Below are 23,429 nucleotides of genomic sequence, written 5' to 3'. Positions count from 1 at the left end.
TTTTCACTTTCATGCATTGGAGAAGGAAATGGCAACCCACTCCAGTATTCTTGCCTGGAGAATCCCAGGGACAGGGGAGCCTGGTGGGCTGCCATCTATGGGGTCGCACAGAGTCGGACACTACTGAAGCAACTTAGCAGCAGCAGCAGCAGCAAACTGAAGACTGGAGACAAAGTCCACAGCAGAATTGGCAGGGAGGATTCAACCTAGTGCTAATGGCATGCTCTCAACAACACACAGATCTGTTCAGCTGGGTGGAGAAGCAACCTCCACCCCACCTCCACCCCATCCTTCCCACCTCTTGCATCCCCTCCATCTTCCTCCTGCCTCGTGTCCCTGGAGCCCTGCCCCAAGGCCAGTTCAGCCTTCACCTGGCCCCACCCCTGGCTCTGCCCCCAGCCAGTGTCAGCTCCCTGAACTTTGGGCAAAGCCAAATGCTTGGGAGATGCAAGTTCACATGTATTTAGCACCAGAAAAGTGAAAAAAAAAAAAAAATTCTCCCTAGCCATTCATGTTAAAAAATATGTGACCCAAAAGATATGAAAAGTGTACACACAACAATAACAGATGTTGTTTAACAGGTTTGTAGGACATTCCCATAAAGTTATAAACATATCTTTCAATGGTTACTTAAGATAAACAGATACAAGTCACATATTTTTTGGTACAAGAGACAACTTGCTATTTGGAAGCCAAATAAAGATTCCTAAATGTGAGATGCACCTGAAAAAGATTAGGAGATCATATCAAGGATATTAAACTTGAGCCAAATCTAACATGCTTTGCTTGGAGTTGTATGTCTCAGCAAAACAAGGGTTTCCATCTCCATGCAGTGGACCTGGGGCTGATAAGGACTCAAGGGACATTTCTCCACAACCCTACTGCGTCTCCCTTTTCTGGTGCAAAGCCACGGTCACTGGGGCAGCCTGTGCTGCCGCCCTATTGGCTCAACTTAGCCAACTTTTGCCCAGCTCTTCCTGTGGGAGCTGGGTGCTGACCAGGGGCCAGGCACAAAGAACTGAAATGGAGAGCATGGTCTGATGGAGAAGCAGATGTAAAAATAGACACTTTTTGGTCAAACGGGACCATTTATGGGAGCATCATATGCTCAGTCAATGGGCTCTGGAAGCCAGACCGCTGGGGTTCAAACCCTAGCTCTGACAGTTACTTGCTCTGTATCCTGGGGCAAGTCAATTTACATCCCTGTGTTTGAGTGTTATCTTCTATATAATGGAAGCATAAAAGTACCTGCCTATATAATATATTGCCTTTTGTGTAAAAACTTACCCCAAATGTAGTGGCTTAAAATAACAAATACTTCTAATGTCACAGTTTCTGTGGGTCAGAAATATGGGCATTGCTCTTGGGTGCCCCTCCTCCCAATCTCTCATGAGAATATGGTCAAGGTGCAGCGGGGCTGCGGGCACCTCGGGGCTCCACTGAAGATGGTCTGCTTCCTAGTTCACTCACAAGGTGGTAGGTGGCCTCAGGGCCTCTCTGGCTGTTGGCCAGAGACATCAAGTCTTTGTCACATGGGCCTATTGGACTACGTACTTCTGACAGCTTGCTTCTCCCACAGAGAGAGGGGGAGAGAGTGAGAGAGTCAGAAATCAGTGTTTTGTGATCTAATTTTGGATGTGACCTGTTAGCACTTTTGCCGTATTCCTATTTGTTATAAGCCAGTCTCCAGTTGTGGTCCATACTGAGGGAAAGGGGATCACACAGGGGCAGGAACCCCAGTGGGGGTAGGGGGACGGGGGTTGCCATCTAGGCCTTCATACAGGGGTAGCACTCACCATGTGAAGGGGAGTTGTGCCTTTGCACCTGGGGCCCCAAGCCCATTTGTTCTGACCTCTTCAGAGAGTAGCCAGGTGCTGAGGTTTTTGCTGGGTCATGGGAGAAGCTGAACAGCCTAAAGAAGAGATAGGGGACAGGCTTAACAGTGAGGGCCGGACCTGTGGCCAAGCCTGGCTTTGACTTGCAATTCCTAAACTTGACCCTGGCCCCTCAAACTTTACTGTGATACTGTCCACCTGGGAGATATTGGATTTAGTCATATGGGGTAGGGCCTGATATTCTGCCTTTCTATCAAGCTCCCAGGAGATACCAAAGTGGCTGGGCTGTGGACCACACTTCAGTGAGCAGCAGGGAATCAGGCAACAGGCCCTCCTTCAGTAGCTCTTCTTTACACAGACTTGGAAAAGCCAGAGTCTCCACCCCTTTTGTGCTTTGTCCAGCTGAGCAGTTAGGCTATGTGAAAACAGAAAGAGAACCAATGATATAGAAGCAAATGTAACTAGGGGTAGGGCCATGGGGAGAGAGGGAAGACCCACTGGATGAGGTGTGATTAACCCTGCAGGGTAGGTTCACTCCATAAGGATGGAGAGCAGGGCTTTAAATTGGCTGGAAAGAGAAATTAGGGTCCAGAGAGCAAAGGACCAGGCTAAATGCCAGGCTAAAGTGTTTGGATTTGGTTCTGAAGTCTGGTATTGCCAAACTCAAATGCCTGCAAGCGTACGTGAGAGACAATAGAGTGGTGGGGTCTGTGGTCAGCCAGAGAGAGCCCATCTATCAAAGGGGGCCATTCCTATTCAGGCCCAGCTGATTGTAACCACATGGGATTGTAGCCAGACCATTTGGCTTTTCAAGCATGGTCACATCTGGAATTTTATGTAAAAATGTCCAACTTTCAGATGTTGTGAGGCTAAGTAAAATTAATTTCCAATCATATCTGGCTTGAGAGCCCCCCCAAATCATGACTTCAGATGAAGGCAGGAGACAACCAAGGAAAGTTTGGGTCAGGAAGCTGTTTAGTAGGGGAAACCAGCTTCTACTGGCTGATGTCCACAGAGAACATTGGTCAGGAGACCGTGCTGCCTGATGCCACTGCTCTGCACCTGTGAGCTCCAAGTCTATTTCAGCAGTAACTCATCTGGGTAAAAGGGCTCCTGGGCACCAAGGGAAGGTGTTCACTCTGCATGGAGACAGTTGCCTGCTTTAAACACAGAGCTAAACGTGCCTCCTCGTCTTCCATGGTGCCCTGAGACTGGCCATCTCCAGCCTTGTTAGAGGCCATTGTTCAATTTAAGGTCATGTAGCAAAGGAGAGTCAGGGATGTTTGTGCGCATCTCAACCCTGTCATCTCGTAGCTGGTTCTCTGCCAGCAAGTTTTGCCTGTTTCCTATGTTTCTAAAATAGTCACAGATAATTGTACTTCTCTCACAGGGTAGCTGGGGATCAAATGCAGTAACAGAGGGCAACTCCAGTTTCTTGCATGGATTAAGTGCTCAATTAATAATGTTTTTATTATTATCACTATCCAGTTTGGGGCAATAGAACACTAGATTTGCAAGGGTCATTTGGAATTATCCAACCCCCTTTCTTTACAAAGCGGGAAACTGAGGCACAGAGCTGGTGGGTGACTTGGTTCAGGGTGAGGTGGAGTCAGCCAAGATCCCCCAGCTCCTGCCCCTGTGTCATGGCTTCTCTCTGGCGATGAGCACAGGACCCCTTGCATGGCGGAGTTGGGAAAGAAATGAATGGACCAAACATTATAAGAACCAGGAAATGAGAACTCTCATTTCCTCCATTTCCTCCTCCTCTTTGTAACACTGTATTCTTGAGTCTGGTGGCTCAGCGGTAAAGAATCCAGCTGCCAGTGCAGGAGACATGGATTTGATCCCTGGGTAGGGAAGATCCCGTGAAGAAGGGAATGGCAACCCACTCCAGTATTCTTGCTTGGGTAATCCCATGCACAGAGGAGACTGGTGGGCTATAGTCCATGGGGTTGCAAAGAGTTGGATACAACTTAGTGACTGAACAACAACAGAAATCCTTGAGTCATTTAAAAGTGTGTGAAGAGACGTATGGGATCCAGGGATTTGGGCATTTAGAGATGTTGAGGAATTCACCAGAAGTTGGACTTAGTTGTTACTGTTTCTAGCTACCTTCCCTCCCCGCTCCCCCCTCCCTCCCTCCCCTTCTTCCCTGCTTCCTTCTTTCTGCCTGTGTGCCTGTCTGCCAGTTTTTCCCTCATTTAGTCCATTTTTATTGAGTACCTACTATACTCCCGGTTCTTTGGGCACTGTATTAGGCACTGGAAGTACAAGACTGAATGAAGTTGTCATTGCCCCTCCCTCACAGGACTTACAGTCAAGAAGGAAAACCCTTAATCATCAAACGATCTCACAAAAGGGGCTATGCTTTGAAGGGCACAATAGGGGCTGCTATAGGGAGTGTGTGTGTGTGTGTGTGTGAGCATGAGGGGGAGAGCAGAGCTCTGACCTGGTCAGGCCCCCCTAAGGACATGGCGCTGGTGTGAGCTGAAGGGCCAGTGTTGGGAGAGGGGCATATCCCAAGAAGAGGGAACAGGGAAGTGCAAAGCCCCTGAGCAAATGCAAGAAAGCCAGAGATGGTGGCTAGAAGGCTTGGTAAAGCTTTTTTTTTTTTTTAATTTCTTTAGTTATTTAAATTGGAGGATAAATACTTTACAATATTGTGATGGTTTTTGCCATACATCAATATCAATCATCCATAGGTATACATCTGTCCCCTCCATTCTGACACCCCCATCCCTCCAAGTTGTCACAGAGCAGCTTTGGGTGCCTTGCGTCATACACCAAACTCTATTTTACATATGATAAAGGTAAGATTTTGATCTTGATTCTAAATGCTGTGGGAAGCCACTGAAGTTGTTTGCTTGTTTTTAGCAAATCTGCATTGTAAAGAGATCCTTCTGGCTGCTGCATGGAGAAGGACCTCCATGGGGCTGGGGGTGGAAGGAGGGAGATCAGCTCAGGCAGGGGTCAGAGGTGCAGGTGGTGTGGAGGCTGAGAAGCGTGCATCAGGAGAAATTTGGGAGGTAAAACTGTCAGGATATAGGCAGTTGTTAAATGGTTGTAAATACTTAAAGGATTTCCTCCACAGAGTGAGAAATCCCTGGGCTCAGGGAGGCAGCTGCTCTGCTCCCCCCAAACAGAGCACATCAAGCCCCAAGCACGGTCCCTGGGAAGCTGCTGTCTGCGTGCTAACACCGATTTTCCACCAACACCGCATCACTGAGGATTTATTAAGAGCGCACCATGGGCCAGCACTGGGCTAGGCACCATGGCCCTCTGCCCTCCTCAAACTGATGGGGTATGGGATGAGACTGAAGGCTGCGTGCACAGCTGGTCACTGCATCTACTACGTGAAAGATCTGGGGGAGAAGCAGACTGGATTGCATTCTTCTAGATGTTTCCAAAGATCCCAAGGTTGCTGTGGCCAGAAGGATATTTAGGTTTCTTATGGATAAAGGAATCTTTGTCCTTCAGAAGTTTGTATCATGTCCAATAAATATCCATCTAGGCTTTCTTCGGAATGACATCAAACACCTACATGCAAGTGGTGAGAAATTTGGATATTTTTGAATAGAAGAATGACTTGGAAGTACTAGGAAATTACGCACTTCACAGACTGAATTTTTCAGGTTTTAGCCAGATGGCAGGGTTTGGAGAGCTCTTCTTTAGCCCTGTCTGCACAGCCATTCCAGAAAACTGGAAGGACAGTTTCTCTTTTGGCAGCCAATGGAGATGGGTGAAACGATAAGAAATGAGTTTTTCCTGTTGTGTGCATGCTCAGTCACTCCGTGTCTGACACTTTGTGACCTGCCAGGCTCCGATGTCCATGGAATTTTCCAGGCAAGAATACTGGAGTGGGTTGCTGTTTGCTTCTCCAGGGGATCTTCCCAACCCAGGGACCAAACCTGCTTCTCTTGCATCCCCTGCATTGGCGGGTGGGTTCTTTACCAACTGTGCCACCTTTGCCCTTTATTAGCTGCATCAAGCTGTCTGTCCTCGCGGGTTCCTGGGAGCCCAGCCCTCTGGAGGACCTTGGACTGGGCCTTTCTTCCAGTTCTGGACTGAGCCCTGCCCAACTATCTCCCTCCTGCGGCAGACTCATCAACTGGATGGTGGCAAGGAGGTGAAGAAAAGTCTCTAAGAGAGAAAAAACACAATCTCTCCAAGTGTTTCCAATGCTAGACACTATGGGCACTCTATTTCTAACAAAGGCTGGTGGATAAGAAGTGAAGCTGCTGCTGATTTGTTGGTTTGACTTTACTGATTTGAGAAGGGCATTCCACGCTTTAAATGGCACTCTTGAGCATTTCTCTTCCCTCTACAGTTTCCAGAAAATTCACCAGGCTGCAAATATTATTGCTCCAGATCACTAGGGAAGGGCTGTATCGGTGACAGAACAAATAGAGAAAGAAAACTATTTGTTTGCAAAAAAATGCATGGATGAGTAAGAAGATATTTAGGCTCAGATTTACAAATTCTTGCAAATGCTACTTCTAGGATGCTCTTCTTATCCAGAGCTATTCCCTTTTATGGAAAAATCATTCTTAATAAAGATCCCATCACCCTTAGTAAACCTTTCAACTCAAGTTTTCTTTCATGTCTTAGAGGAAATTTCTCTCCATTAGGACTGCTGGTGGATTGGTTTCCCAACAAGAGGAGACACATTTACTGCTTGCTTGTTTAACATGTGGGAAAAAATGAAAGAGGGAGTCTTTTTCCTCTGGTTGTTTTCTTGAGCTTATAATTCAAAACCTCTTCTTCCAGGGTCCCTTATCCATTGACTCTCACAGAGCAGAAGTTAGGCAAAGGAGGTCTTTCTGCCTGCCATGTCTGCCTCCTGCTGTGAAATCACAACAATGCAGGCAGGAATAGCTGGGTGAGAATCCCCAGCTCCAATGCAGTTGTGTAATTTCTTATGATAAATAGCTTGGACGACTGCTAATCAAAATTACTTTCTGGTTCTACCTTATTCAGCAAGACGAATGCATGACATGGCCCCAGAGGCTGGCATTTGTTAATTTGCAGATGTCTTTGCTCACGTTTGTCTGACCATGCTGGCAGACCCCACCTCTCTGTGCACACAGGAGTCGGGTGTAGGCCCCTCTGTCATGTCATCCTGGCCTTCTCACATGCTGACCTGCTTCTACAGCCCAGGTACCAGCCACCAAGTTCTTTCAGGGAAGCAGCTCTGAAAAACCTACATTCCAGAAAGTAAGAGGGCTCCCAGTGGTTAGAGGACAGTGATGCTGACAGTGTATATTATCATTCTCATCTCTAGAATTCCCTTCTTCCAGCAGGCTGGAGGATATATGTGGTCAAATGAGCAGGAAGGTGTGAGAAAACCTTTTTTTTTTTTTTAATTGGATATTGGGACCACAAGATGAAATGTGTCAAGAAACTGCAGCTTGAGAAACCATTATCCAAATGGGTTGAAGGATTTGGGGAAGAGGCAAGAAGATCAGCTGAGATGATGTCACTGCCGTTTTAGGACTCATCTAATGACATCAGGGAGAAGGAAAGGCTAATTTCAACCACATGAAGTGGCAAACATGTGAACAGTGATTTACAAGTTCAGCTTCGGGGTTTGCTGCCTTCTGTTTTGGTGGCTTTGTGAGAGGGACCAAGTAAAACCACAAGATGAAGAATATCCATCTGATGGGATCAAACTCCTCGGCGTGAGCTTGCTCAGTCACACCTATGGACCATCTGAGTAGGAAATGTTGTCTGGAGTGAGAGCGATTCCACAGCATGGATGCTATTTCGCTCCTAGGTCTTAACCTTTCATAGAGAGACAGGCAACCAAGAATGTAGGAAGTCAAAACAAGTCATGTTTAGCCGAATTTTACCTTCCATAATCTCTTTACCATGCTTGATCCAGCAAGGCAGGAATGCTCTGGTCGGTCCATTCTGCACAAATCCATTCCAGAGGGCTGTGATTTACAGCTTAGCTCTGTTCTTGACTCTTCCTGAGAGTGAAGTTTAATGACTCAAGAATAACATTACTCTGATCAGGACTAGTGAGATAGGTCTTCTAAAGGGTGGTCTCCAGAGCAGGTTTTTAACCAGGGAAACTTAAGCTCAGAGACCACTCCAAAGTCCTGGTAAAGGTCAGGTCTCCTTCCTATTTGCAGAGGTTGACAGCGTGGTGAGTTATGAGGTTGGAGGGATAAGTGGGGCTTTTTTTGGCCTTCTCTCCAATGAATCTTGCTTGATCCAGGCCTGGACGGTTCCACCTTCCTCCCAACGTCAGGCCCTTTTGATAGTGATGGACCCAATGGAAAGACGAGAAGGCCCTTCTGCCTCAAGCTTGATGTAGAAAGATATCCACAGTGTTGGAAGGCAGGTTAAACAGGTGGTCCCAGGTGGAAGTGTCATTGGTTAAAATATCCTGATGTAAAAGCAACCCTCTTGAAATACTCTGAGAGGGTAAAAAAAAAAAAAAAAAAAAAAAAAAGAACAACAACAAAAAAAACCACCAAGCCACCTGACGGTGCTTATAAATAGACGAGTGAGATGTTGAAATTATTTTAAGATGGATGCCTTTTTAAACTGCATTCAGAACACCTTTCGGGTCTCCTAGTTGCACAGTTCCTCAAGCAGGAGGTATTTCATCTTCACAACATCTGGAACTGTCAAAGAGGTGCGCTACAGACCTCGGATGCAGGCGCTTCTACATAAAAGTGCTCCAACAAATCATGGCCGTAATCGCAGAGCACCGCGCGCCGGGCACCGCGCACCGGGCACCGCGCACCTTGAGCCATCAGAGAGAAGAGCGGCTCTGACCTGGGGCAGGGGAGGAAGACTTACTGTAACTCCTACTCCCTCCACTTGTAATGCTGAATCAACTGTTTAAAGCGGCTTCTCTGCCATCTCCACCAAGTGGCTAACAACTGCAAGCAAGTTTATTTTCTGACCTTGTAGGAGGTGATTGACACAAAAAGTCCTCCCTCCACCCCCTCCGCGCCTCGGGTAAAATTTCCTCTGTCCTGTAAATCTGCAGGCTTGACAGAGTTGGGTAAATCTGTGCTGTTGTTTAAAGGCGTCTTCATACTTACTTGCTTTGGGTTTTCCACTGGACCTGTTGGGAGGAGGGACAGGGAGAGTGAGAGCCCCATGCTACATGAAGGTGGCCTTACACTACCTTCTATGCTGTGCTATGCTATGCTAAGTCACTTCAGTCGTGTCCGACTCTGTGTGACCCCATAGACGGCAGCCACCAGGCTCCCCCGTCCCTGGGATTCTCCAGGCAAGAACACTGGAGTGGGTTGCCATTTCCTTCTCCAACGCATGAAAGTGAAAAGTGAAAGTGAAGTCGCTCAGTCGAGTCTGACTCTCAGCGACCCCATGGACTGCAGCCTACCAGGCTCCTCCATCCATGGGATTTTCCAGGCAAGAGTACTGGAGTGGGGTGCCATTGCCTTCTCCGACACCACCTTCTAAGTGTGGGCAAAGTCAGACCTGGCCAGGGTATCCAGCTGGAAGCTGAACTCTCAGCCAGTGAAGGGCCTTCCATGACAAACCACAAAAATACCAATGATGCTTGAATCCATCTTTTCAGGGGCAAAGGCTCAAATGAGCCTTAAAAACCTGTGGCTTGTTTCATTGCTTAAAATCTGTGTGTGTGTGTGTGTGTGTGTGTGTGTGTGTGTGTGTGTGTATAGTGTGTTTCCAGAGAGAAGTAAAAACAGGAGGACCCCATAAAGGACTGAGTTTGAACTTCACAAAACTTTTCTGTAAATTCTAGCAATGAAACTAATACTGCTAATAACAAGGATGCTAATTGTAAATGCTTTAATCAGTTTAACTAAAGCATTTTGGAGCTTATGGGGCAGATGGGAAAATGAAACTGGCTGTTGGAAGCTTTGGAATTTATAAGGACCTCTCTGGTCAACATATAAAAAGAACAGAAACTTCTGTGGGTGAAGGAAGAGCTGGTGTTATAATCTCAGTCATCATCACTGTTTTAGCTTTGCTTCCATGGCAAAACAGGCACTGTTCTGGTTTTCTAAAGCACCCTTTAAATTCATTTCCTGGCAAGTGGAGCAGTCCTCCTGGAACTTGAGAATGCAGGCTGCCTGGGCTACGTTAGGGCTGAGGAAACCCAGCCGGGCATGGCTGGGGGTGGCGATGGTTTCAGGGGTCAAATGTTTCAACATCTGTTGCCTCCGAGAAGCCAGCTTCAGTTCAGACACCTCTGTTGGGGCTGAGGTTGGGGGGAGGGACGGGCAGCGGGACAGGAAGACCTGCTGCCATTCTTTGCATCGGAGAGCTTGGTTTCTTTTCCCCTCTGCTTTTCAGAGAGGACGGCCAAGTGCATGACTTCTACCCCCCTGTGGTAACATCATGCCATGACATACGCTCCCGAGACAGGGGCCTTTGTTGCCGTGCTTGCGGGAAACGTCACCCAAGGCACCCAGGTCCCCCTTTGCATTCTGCTGTCCACAGGGTATTTTTAGGGAAGTGTTGGAGGTCAACCCCAGCATGTATTTTCCAGGTTTGGGGTTTCTCAAAATCACCAGCCCTGGGATTTTAATTTTGGCCATGAAGCAGAACCAGAACACACGGCAGCCAGAGCCACCAGTGAGGTCCCAAGTCCAACACTCACTGAGGGTCAGGGGTTCAGGAGGACAAGTGGTCTGTCCAGTGATGCTGATACAGTTTTTGCAGTGTTTGCATTTTCTCACAGCCTGTACAGCTCCCAAATGTTCCCTTTGCACGGCATGCCCCCCACCCCCAGTTTTATATGGAGCAGATGGTCTTCAAAGAAATCAAGGAGCAGAAGCTGCAAAAGGCTTAAAGGAAAAAAAAAAGACAGTGAAACTCATATATTTCTTCAAACGACAAGATGAACTACAGATGTTTGCTGAAGGGTGATGGTGCTGCCTACAACTTAAGACTTGACTTAAAAGAAGAGTCCACTTGTGTTTAGCGTTGGACAAGCCCGGTAGCTGTCAGGGTGTGATTTATGGAGGTTGTTTGTGAGATTTTATGTCACTGGGGACATGGCAATTAAAAGGCTCTGCTCTTCAACTTGCAAAGAATCTTTCTCCAGGACCCAGGCATCCCTGATGGAAGTGTGGTGTCGCCCTGCAGCCAGGGAAGGGTGCATGTGGCCATCCCAGGCCTGGCTTGCAGGTTCTTGAGCTTCCTGAGTTCTGACCAACGTGTCTTTTGACTCCTGGGCCTCCCCCTTCACCCTCCACAGGATTCTTGGTTTTTGCAAACAGAGTTCTGCTTTTACCTGACACCTGCAGTCAGATTAATCTCACAATAAGCTTGACAAAGTTGCTAAAAGAGAAACAGTTGTCTGTTGCAGGGCCCAGCTGCATATAGAAAACAGCTGCTCCTTGGGCATGGTTTTTAAAAAAGGAAGAAAAGAATCACTGGAAAGCGTTAAAAAAGAACATAGAGCATATATTGGAAGGGCCAGTAGAGGCCTATAATTAACACAACAGTAAGTATCTGTGCTTCCATGAAAAGCTTCTTTTTCAGGGCTTGTTGTAACTTGGTCATAAATACTTATTACAAACCGAAACTGAGCAAACTCTGCTGAAAGCCGTCTCCCCTCCTGTCTCTCTGCTCTCTGAGGCTGATTCTTAATGGGTAAAGAGAGCGATGCATCTTGGACGCACTCCCAAACACAAGCCTCGGTACACATCTGTGCAGATGCAGACGTCTAGCCCATCACAAGTGTGCTCGGGGCCCTGATTCAGGCTGCTGAGGGGTGGGTTCGAGGCAGAGGCCGCAGGGCCTCGGGCAGAAGCAGCGGGAGGAGACCCCAGAGAGCCTCTGGCCTCTTCAGCAGGAACGTGGGGAGCCTTTGAAGTTACCACAACTCAGGTGGAAACCCCTCAGAGCAGACAAGGAGGAAGTCATTTGTTTTCAAACAAAGGGGAAAATTCCTCAGGACCCTGGTGTTTCCACTCAAACAAATCTCTGAAAAGTTATTCTCCAGAGGATCAAGGCCCAGCTGTTCTCCATCTCCACAAGGTTGGTAATAGAGGAAATGGGCTGCCGGTCCTGCAGCAGGAAAGATGGAGGCTAGATAGCAGGAGATGGGCAAGGGCCTTGAAACGGGGACCAGGAAGCCCCAGTGGCTGTGTTCACAGGCAGGGGGATGGAGGGCACAGCTTTTCAAGGTTGCCCAGTGTTCCTGTTGAAAACAGAAAGCCATTGCCTCTTCATACCAACACTGAACTCACTCACTATGCAACTCAGAATGAAAGCTGGAGGGACTCTGGCCCATCTTCTCTCCTTTCCCCAATTCAGGCAGAATTACGTCCAAAAGCTTCTATGGAGATGAGAATCTTGCTTATTTTTAAAAGACTTTAAATTATCCAGTAGTGGACATTTGTCATCTCTCTTTGTTCTGTTTTGATCATTGACTCTTAATCCCCTTTCTTGTGTGGGAGTTCCCCATGTGGTGGATCACAGTGGGTGGCAGAAATCTCCTCTCATTTCTGAGACTGAGAAGTCAGGGCCCTTTGCGGGCCAGGACGGAGCTTATCTTGGCTTCATTCTGGCATCTCACCCGTGGAAGGTAAGTTTCAGGTGAAGGATGTGCATTGTGCAGTTGGGTTGATTTCAACACTATTCGGGGAGGTGATAATAGAACGAACAGCCACTCCGAGTGCCTGTCAGTCTGGGTGCATCTAACATTGGGTTCAGGTGTGAGGGCTGAGTGGATCCCATCAAACAACCCTGTAGTAGATAGATAAAAGCCTGAATAAGACCTGTGGACAGCTGGCCAGGGTAGAGGGAGGCAGGCTTGGCAACCTTTCATGAAACCACGGAGTCTGGTGACGTAATTGATGGTTTCACAGACAGAGCTGGATACAGTTCTAGCTGAGTGACCCTGGGCAAGGCTCAGCTTCAACGAGCCTCAGTTTTCTCACCTGCAAACCAGAAGCCCTTTCAGTATTGTTGTGCAGGTCAAATGGGGCTCACTGCCTGGTTCATGGTAGGTGCTCAATAAGTGACAAGCTCTCTGCCCCAGAGGGAAATCCAGAGGGAGAAGATGCGGCTGAATGTTTGTGGGAACGTCGTGGGGTGTGACACCATAGCCTTCACCACAGATCCTCAAATGGAAAATGTATGTCTCACAAATAGCAAATTCCTCCCCAGTTATCCTGTTTGCAGAGCCTAATGGAGGAGCTGGACTAACAGGGCTGTGCTTTAGTCTTCATTTCTGCCCCTGCCCCAGATCCCTTTGTTTCCCTGTCCTGTTCTCTGGGGTTGCAACTGACATGCACATACTGCATCTCCCAGGCTCCCTTGCCCTCTGGCTTCTGGGTTTGGCCAATTTCAGCCTGGCCTGAGGTCTCACCAGGCTCCAAGAACACCATTCCCTTCAGGCCAAGGGGTGGGTACAACTTCCCGCTGCTGCTGCTCTCTGGGACTTTGATTTCTAGTGGTGGTTCTTTAAGTCCTATTCATATTCCTATAAATGGTCCCTCTATAAAAATTCTCCTTGGTATCTCATCTAAGTGTGTTTTCTTTTTCCTGCTGGGAAACCAAAAAATAATGAGATTGGACACAGAGTCCACCTAGGAAGACTTCCTGGAGGAGGGTGTTTCTTCTGCAGGTTTTTGCAGGAGAGGCACAACAGTTTGACAGCAATATAGAATAGAAGGCTGCTGTTCCTGTAAGGGAGACTGGAGCCAACACATGCTTAGGACTTAGACTCTGCGTGGTCTCTTCATGAGGATGGCAAAGGTACTCAGCAACAAGACATCCCTTCAGAGTCAAGAAGGGAGAGAATAATGATATTAAAAATAGAAAATAGCTGTCCTTCAGTTATTGTCTACTGTATGATGAGCACACACAACTGTGTAATAGGTATGGTATCACTGTTTTACAGATGAGGAATGAAGGGTGAGAGAGGGTCAGTAATTTGCCCAAGGTCACATTACATCGTGGAGTTGGGATTCATAAAGACTGCTTGGTACCCAGTCAAGGCTGCCCAATGGTCCCAGGTTGCCTGGAGCTGAGGGCTTTCCTGGGATATGGGGCCCCCAGGGCTCATTTTGAGTTAATGGCAGAATCTACTGGGTAGCAGTGGAGAGTCAGTGAAACTGGGCATGATCAATCATCCCTGTAATAAAGTTAATTTTCTTACCTCAAAAGATTCACTAAAATTGATTGGTGAGAATGGAATCACATGAGGGGGAGAAAAGATGGAGAAAGAAAACTACCGATTGAAATCTTCAGGCAGCAGGGAGGTGGTGCTGCCAATCCAAATGGTAGACACTCCAACAACATTTCTGTTTGTCTTGAGAATGTGACATTGTTCTTCCCTCCAACAGATTTACCTTTGCAACTCTTTTTTGTGTCAGACTTTATTTTTGGGGGCTCCAAAATCAATGCAGATGGTGATTGTAGCCATGAAATTAAAAGACACTTAAACTCCTTGGAAGAAAAGTTATGACCAACCTAGATAGCATATTCAAAAGCAGAGATATTCCTTTCCCAACAAAGGTCCGTCTAGTCAAGGCTATGGTTTTTCCAGTGGTCATGTATGGATGTGAGAGTTGGACTGTGAAGAAAGCTGAGCGCCAAAGAATTGATGCTTTTGAACTGTGGCGTTGGAGAAGACTCTTGAGAGTCCCTTGGACTGCAAGGAGGTCCAACCAATCCATCCTAAGGGAGATCAGTCCTGGGTGTTCATTGAAAGGACTGATGCTAAAGCTGAAACTCCAATACTTCGGCTACCTCACGCAAAGAGTTGACTCATTGGAAAAGATCCTGATGCTGGGAGGGATTGAGGGCAGGAGGAGAAGGGGACGACAGAGGATGAGACGGCTGGATGGCATCACCGACTCGATGGACATGAGTTTGAGTGAACTCCAGGAGTTGGTGATGGACAGGGAGGCCTGGCATGCTGTGATTCATGGGGTCACAAAGAGTCAGACATGACTGAGCGACTGAACTGAATTGAACTGAATAATGGAGGGTGCGTTCTTTAAAAGCACAAGGAGAGAAAAATGATGGTATCTGGATTCTGTGGGCTTTGAAAGAGAGTTAAGCACTGTTATTGGCAGAGTGTAACCTGTGGGTCTCTGGAGGTATGAACACTGTCAGCCCATAGACCTGCCATTAACTCAGACTCAGCAGGCGAGTGTGGAATGGATGGCATTGTCTGTGGCTCCAGGATCATTGCAAGTCCAGTCAAGATGCCCCATAATAGCAACAGAAATGAAATGACCATGCATGGGGTTGTCACCTTTGTTCTAGGTGTGCCATAAGCAGTATTTTAAATGTTCAGGAAAACTTTTCAGAGAAGGTGTAATTAATCCAGTTTGCAAGATGAGGAAACTGAGGAAGAGAGAACTTCAGGAAGTTCTCTGGGGACCTCTGGCATGACCCAGGCAGGTCTGGGCTCCACACGGACCTTTCTCTGGTGTCAAATCCTGAACCAGGATCTAGCTGCACAGCATCTGAGTACCCAGGGCTCTGGTGATGTCTGGTCGTGTTCAGTGAACATTCATGAGGTTCTGGAGTACTCTGCCAGTGGGAGGATGGGCTCTTGGAGGTGCTGAAGATCTCAGGCAGGTTTTTTAGTTCCTTCCCATTCCCATGATATCTGCCTCATGTTCCTCTAGCTTCTGTGCATTTGCACATGCTGTGTCCCTGCTAGAACAGCCTTTCTTCATTTGACCATCTGGATAGCCTCTACCCATCATTCAAGACTCAACTCAAGCACTATCCCATGGATAAGGCTCTCCTAGCTCCCTGCCCTCCAATCTGGGTGAGGTCTGCCCTTCTGGCATCTCTTCCTATCCCATTTGGACTGTGACTCTCAACACTGATTATTCTGTAATCTTCTAATGACTTTTCTGCCATCCCCCTGCCCCCCACAACTCCAGACTGTGAGCTCCTTTACGTATGTGCCAGTGGTTTCTTTGACTGATGCAAGGAGCATACTCAACTTCGTTGAGTCAGTAAGTGACAGAAGCCAGAGTATCCCAAGAGCTCTGGCTAAAGCTTGTTGATTTCCACTGCTTCTGCTAGCAGCTGGAAGAACCTCCACAGCACCTTAAGTTTTCCTTTTTAAAAAAAAAAATTATTTATTTTTGACTGCACTGAGTCTTCATCATGGTGTATGGGCTTAGTTGCTCTGTGGCATGTGGGATATTCCCAGGACAGGGGTCGAACCCATATCCCCTGTATTGGAAGGAGAATTCCCAACCCCTGGACCACCAGAGAAGTCCCTTAAGTTTGCTTTATGTTAGATTCCCCCTCACAAGCTCCTAGGAATCATGCTTTGTTGACCTGCACTGGGATGCTTTTTCTAATTTGGTGTGGTTTTTCACCTGTCAGTGCTAAGGCTAGGTGCTGTCCTCATGTATTTTTAATTAAGGGTGGTGATTTGGGAAAGAGAGATGGAGGAGCCACCATAAAAATGTATACTGGGGCAGCTACCATCTCATTTTATCAATCTCCTGAGGTTTCATTAAAGAGACCTGTAAGGGAAGGGAGAGCTTAGACACAAGCTTAACTACAGAAAGTATTTTTCACAAGACTCTTCTCTGAGGAAGGATCCAAGTTCTATAAATGTTACATGCCAGATCTGAAGGGAGGAGTTGATTTACAAATTTCCATTTAGCCCAAAGTGGATCATCTGCTCTTTAGCGAGGGCTTTCCACCTGGGTCCCTCCGAAGTGGTTGGCAGCTTTGGGGTAAGGGAGGAGGGGTCAGAAGATTGGGCTCCTGACAAGATCTACCACTTACTAGCTGGGTGGTGCTGGGGATAAGCAGAAGCCTCTGGCTCTGGCATCTCCAAGATGGTGATGGTAAACGTCTGCCAGCCTTCCTTGTAGATCTAGATTGAGTATGGCTCATAGATACTTCCAAATGCAAATGAACATATCCTTATTTTATGGTTAACAATCAAAGCTAAAGAACAATTTGAACAAACAAATCTGCTTCAACTCTTCTGTTTTGCAATGTAAGCGAGGCCCAGGAAAACACCATTCACAAAGCTCTCTGGATACAGACACCCCCTGGTGCTGAGTCCATACCAGTGAGATATGACTCAGGGAAGGACCCAACCCCAGCTGGAACTGATGGGAACCACAGAATGCTTGGTGAACTGCACTTCCTACTTCAGTTACACAAGTTATGCTAGGTATTTGTAGGGCTTTGCCTCTCGATCAGGAATATTCCCTTGTAATAGTGCTACTTGAGTTCATCATGCTGGTGCCAGAAATGTAAATATGATTTAATTGATTAATAGGGATTAATGGCCAGTAATTAAGGCATAACGTGTAGGCTGGTAAAAATCACACAAAACAAACCTATAGGATTTCCTTGCATCTGATTGTTCTCTCTTGACTGTGGACTGTAGCTGAGGGACAGCTGCCTTCTGAAATATGGGTAATAAATGAAACAAAATGCACATGTCAATATATGATTTAGAATCCATTTATTGTACTGTCACTGAAAAATATCTGAGCTTTGTCAACATGAAGCTGGTCCTTAATCTCTGATTTGAAGGGCATCTGTTGAGGAGAAGGCTCTCACCCGTGCTTGGTACGAGTGATCTACTTTTACTGGATTCACTGTCTAGAAAATCCTGGGCTTCTGTTGCCTTCAACCTTCTTTGATTATCGAAAACTTTCCTCTGCTGCTAACATTTAGGAACAATGTAATAAGTAACTTCCAATTAAAGTTTCCCATACATGGCAAAATCGTAATGAATGAATAAGTAAAGGACACATAATGGAAGCCTATTAGCCAAGTGAATATACTCCTTTAAGCCAAATTTCTATACCACTTTTGTATTATCTCCCATCAGAAGAGAACGTGCAATTACCAATTTTATCTTATCTCGGGCTTATTATTAAAGAGTAGTAAAGGAAACTTCATTCTCGAAGCCATAATGTGATTTTTGATTAATAGAGGGATTCTTATGTGACAAGAATATTTCTCCTAGGCAGAGTCTGCCCATGGATTTCTGCCTGTAACTGGAAGCTACATCTCAAGTGGAACAACCTTTCAACAATAGAGGCTATGTTTCTACATGGGGATCGGATTCTTAAGGTGAGAAGGACAGGGGAAAGCATGAGAAGGGCAGGGAAAAACTGACGTGGGCTTCTTAGATACTGTTGTTTATTTAGTTGGTTCCAATCATTCTGGTGGCTCAGTGCTAAAGAATCCACGTGAAATGCAGGAGATGCAAGAGACATGGGTTCGATCCCTGGGTTGGGAAGATCCCCTGGAGAAGAAAATGGCAACTTGCTCCAATATTCCTGCCTGGAGAATTCCATGGACAGAGGAGCCTGGTGGGCTACAGTCCATGGGGTTGAAAAAAATCAGACACAACTGAGCATAGCACAGCACAGCAGATGGCAATCATAATATCAAAACCGACACTGATTCTTGTCCAAGAGCGAGAGGAGCAGCCCACACAGCTCATGACCTCCCAGCCTCTGTTGGAAACCTGAGTGTGAAAACCCTTCTTCATCTGCCATTGTTTCTAGCTGGGGACTGAGGCATGTATCAGGCACTTGATAGAGATCTATGAGTCTAAGGACCCAAATGTCTGCACTCTCACCACCAACTGCACGTTAAAATGGTTTGAATTTGAATTCCAGACCTTCAAGCCAGCTTTTCCCAGAGAGCTGCTGTAAGGAAGTCACCTGGGAACTTGCCCCTGACTCTGAGTGGCCTGTGTTTATGCCAGTGACCTGGGGAGTTGTAGGTAGGGGATAAGGGGAGGGCTGTATTGCAGTCAGCACCCTCCTCTTTTCAGAATGTGGCAGGACCAGATGGCTTCCTGCGGATCTGGCATTTCTCTTGCCAGCTTCATGACACTGAGCAGATATTCAAACTCATCTGAGCCTCAGTTTCCTCAACTGGAAACAGAGGTTCTACCTCCTTGGGGACTTACGAGGATTGAAGCAGTGCTTTAGCACATAAGCATCACCATGGTGAAAATGAAGCTATTGGTCTAATGGGCTAGGTTCCTGATATGGCTTCATTCTTGTGCTCTAGGGAGCTCAGTTCAGTGCTCTGTGATAACCTAGTAGGGTAGAATGGGAGGGTGGGAGGGAGGATCAAGAGGGAGGCCACATATATATACATATGGCTGATTCCCAGGTGATAAAGAACCCACCTGCCAATGCAGGAGACTTAAGAGACGTCTGTTCAGTCCCTAGGTCTGGAAGATCCCCTGGAGGAGGGCATGGCAACCCACTCCAGTATTCTTGCCTGGAGAATCCCATGGACAGAGGAGCCTGGCAGGCAACTGTCCATAGGGTTGCAAAGAGTTGGACAGGACTGAGTGACTTAACATGCACATGGCTCATTGACGATGGTGTGCAGCAGAAACTAATACAATGTTGTAAAACAATTATATTCCAATAATTTTTTTTTAAATTTATGTGTTCCCTGTGGCTCTCTGTCCTTCCTTGAGGCTGCTCTGCTGGCTCTGGTCACCTCCCAATCCACAGGGTAAGTGTGGTCAATCCAGGGGACCCATACCTTTGACAAGCTTCTGGGATGGGATTTAATTCTGTCCATAAACTTTATTTCTATCATTTGGCAGGAGAACTCAAATGCCTAAAAGAGCAGAAGCCCTTCCTTCAGAAATTTTCCTTCCAGAAGTTGATCATAGAGGAAATACCTGAGCAAGCATAAAAGGTAACATAGATACAAATATTCCGTGGAGCACTGATTTTAAGTGCAAAAACATGGGATAAAATCATGACGGGGGCTGCTGGTCACACTGCGGTGCGTCTAAACAGTGGGGTCCTGGGAAGCTAATTAAAGACAATGTTGCAGAAGAATATCTACTATTGTAGAAAGATGGTTAGGATTTGGTAAGTGGAAAATCAGGTTATAAAGGAGAATACATCATATGATTCTATTTTTTGAAAAACAAAACAAAGCAACTTAGGGATTTATTCCCAAAAAATAAATATCAAACTGATTGGTTCAAGATTGAAAAGGGAATATGTCAGGGCTGTCTGCTGTCACCCTGTTTATTTAACCTATACACTGAGCACATCATGAGAAATGCCAGACTGGATGAGTTGCAAGCTGGAATCAAAATAGGCGGGAGAAACATCAACAACTTCAGATATGTGGATGATACCACTCTAATGGCAGAAAGTGAAGAGGAACTAAAGAGCCTCTTGATGAGGGTGAAGGAGGAGAATGAAAGAGCCGGCTTAAAGCTAAATATTAAAAAACCTAAGATCATGGCATCTGGCCCTATTACCTCATGGCAAATAGAAGGGGAAAGGTGAAGGGAGTGACAGATTTCCACTTCTCAGGCTCTAAAATCACTGCGGATGGTGACTGCAGCCGCGAAGTCAGAAGACGCTTGTGTCTTGGCATGAAAGCTATGAAAAATCTAGACAGTGTGTTGTAAAGCAGAAACATTCCTCTGCCAACAAAGGACCATATAGTCAAGGTTGTGGTCTTCCCAGTGGTCATGTACAGCTGTGAAAGCTGGACCATAAAGAAGGCAGAGCGCTGAAGAATTGATGCCTTTGAACTGTGGTGCTGGAGAAGACTCCTGAGAGTACCTTGGACAGCAAGGAGATAAAACCAGTCAATCTTAAGGGAAATCAACCCTGAATACTCATTGGAAGAACTGATGCTGAAGCTGAAACTCTAGTGTTTTGGTCATCTGATGTGAACAGCTGACTCCTTGGAAAAGTCCCTGATGCTGGGGAAGATTGAAGGCAGAAGGAGCAGAGGGCATCAGAGGATGAGATGGCTGGATGGCATCACTGATGCAATGGACATGAACTTGGGCAAACTTCAGGAGATGGTGAGGGACAGGGAGGCCTGGCGTGCTGTAGTTCATGGGGTTGCAAAAAGTCAGACACAACTGTGTGACTGAAAGACAACAATAAATATCAATGTCTTAGGATAGTGGGTTCACAAGTTGTTTTATATTCCCCTTCTCTCTTTTGCTTACTTCTAGATTCTGATTTAAAAAATAATCAATAAGAACTATGAACTACATATGTAATTTTCTAAAAGTGAGAAAGTATTTTGTTAAGTCTTTCTTTCAGATTGAACTTGTAGAACATGAAAATCTCCAGCTTCAGGCTGGACTTGCTCAGTGCCTGAGCAGAAGTCAGTGTGGGAGGTGGGCTTGCAGGGGTCCTGAGGCCTTTTCTGAATCCCCACTCCCTCCACCTGCCACACCTTCTCAGCACATTCTTCCTGGACAGAGCACCTCTCATGAGAGTTTTTAGTTCCTGGTCCCTTGGTGGGACAGCAGGGCAGACAGGGCATCTGGCTGTCCCAGTCTCCCTTGCGGTCAAGGGTAATTCATGTCTGGGACTAGATATGAAGGGAAGAGTAGACAGAATCTGCGAGAAGAGAGGTCTGGGAAGGGAGGTGGAGGAGGGCAAGGACAGCCTTAGGGCCCAAGGGTGAGGCTCCAGGACAGCTGGTTTCTTTCCAACTTTGCTACAAAATTTGGTGCCTTCCAGAAACAGGAGATGCTGTGGGTGGCAAACAGGAAGGGATGGGCTGGGGTGGCTCTGCCCTGGGAGACACTGTGCTCCACTGGCTGCAGACAGGGGCTTGGCAGGAGGAGGGTTACATGCAGCCAGCTGCAAGGGGCAAGGGTAATTGGCTTCTTCCTTTTGAAGGCAGAATGCTATAACTGGAAGGCCGCAAACGCAGTCTGTGATGAAGATAAAGCCACCAAAGAGGGGGCGTTTTTGGTCCCTGGGTGTTGGGCCTTTTCATTAGCTGCCAGGGCTGTGGTTTGGCCAGGCCTGGTTCCCTTCATCCCTGCTGACATAGGAACACTGTGACATGGGACATTGACGATGTCGCGTCGCCTATGGGGTGGAGCCTGGGTGCTTCGCGGTGACCTGACCCAGCTGACCTCTCAAGTCTTGCCCCTCCTAGCACACATCCTCCTCCAGCTTCTTGGAATTTGGCCTGGCCCCCTCATAATGTTTTCTGCCAATGCGGAGGCTTTAGTCACGTGCTGTTGCCTTTGCCTGGAAACCCCACCTCCTTCTGTACACCCTCAGCACTTATTCATCTTTCAAGAGCCTGTTGGAAATTTCTGTCAGGAAGCCTTCCCTGATTCACTTCATCCCACAGAAACCATCCTGTGTTTCTTAAACACCTAGGTGGTTAGCGATGTGGAGAAAAAGCCGAACAGATAAATGTGTTGAGATCTTTTCCTTTGAGATTCCAGCTGTGTATGAACTCCAGATATAAACCTTGACCACACAAGGTACTAAACATTATCTTATTTGGATAATAATGTTTTCTACTTTATTTTAAAATAGGTAATATATTCACATGATTCAAAAACATAACGTAAGTAGGAGCTAATCAAATACTACAATATTCAGTGAAAAGCTGACCTTTCACTTTATCCTCCAGACCTACCCCTTCAGCTCTCTCCCCCCACAGATAACCAGTGTTACCAGTTTCTCCTGAATCCTTCCCAGTACATGAAAGCAAACACACACACACAAGCACATACACTCACATACACAGAGTTCCTCAGTTCTTTAAAAACAGGGCCATGCCATATCATGCTATATGCCCTGTGCTGAACTTTGTTTTTTCACTCAACGAATTATTTTGCAAGTCGGTCCATATCAGTTCATCAGGATATTTTTTTTCAGGTTTTCTTGTTTTTAAAATTCCTTTGAACCAGTCTATCATGCTTCCTTCAACTCATCCTCTGTTGATGGGCATTTAGGTGGTTTCCAGGCTTTTGCTCTTATAAACTGTACTCACAACTTTCTACGTAGTCATTTCCCAGAACTATACGTGTGTGAATGAATCGTAGGGTAAATTCCTAGAAGTGGAATTGCTGGGTCAAAAGCGTGTACATTTTAATTTAGACAGTTATTGCTGCATTGCCCTTCATGAGAGTTGTGACGATTTATACTTCCCACAGAAATATTTAATGTGGTCAGTTAATATCCAGTGCTGACAACTCTGTGTGAGTCACACAGAACATGTCTACAGGCCAGAGTTCCCCCAAAGGGTGTCACTTTGTAAACTCAGCTTCAATTTCTGCAAAACATGTAATGGACAAGGGCTGTTGGCCTCAGCATCCCCACTTTTATGCGACCACTCAGTCCACTTCTGGTGTTACTCCCCTGATTCCCACCTGGGCCAGGCACATGGCTGGTCTTCACCAGAGTTGATTGATTGATGGCTGACACATGGGTCAAGCTGGACCAATCGGAGAACGTCCCAGGATTCCTACTGAAACCCAGGTAGGTAAATCATCCTTTCTCTTCTGGGATCACAAGCAATAGGGATGATGAAGTCTTGTTGGTCTCCAAAGGCCAGTTAGGCACTACATGAAGAAAGTCTCTCTGCAAAGGACTGTAAGTCAAGGGCAGCAGAGAGAAAGTCTGAGCCCCAGTCATGCCCTTAGAGACCCTGGATCCAATGCTGCCTGAAACTAACAATTCTGGACTTCTAGGTTATGTGATGGGAGAAGGCAATGGCACCCCACTCCAGTACTGTTGCCGGGAAAATCCCATGGATGGAGGAACCTGGTAGGCTGCAGTCCATGGGGTCGCTAAGAGTCAGACACGACTGAGCGACTTCACTTTCACTTTTCACTTTCATGCATTGGAG

Source organism: Bos indicus x Bos taurus, chromosome 2 (assembly GCF_003369695.1).
Source record: "Bos indicus x Bos taurus breed Angus x Brahman F1 hybrid chromosome 2, Bos_hybrid_MaternalHap_v2.0, whole genome shotgun sequence".
In the NCBI taxonomy this organism is placed as follows: domain Eukaryota; kingdom Metazoa; phylum Chordata; class Mammalia; order Artiodactyla; family Bovidae; genus Bos; species Bos indicus x Bos taurus.
This window is presented reverse-complemented; position numbering follows the sequence as displayed.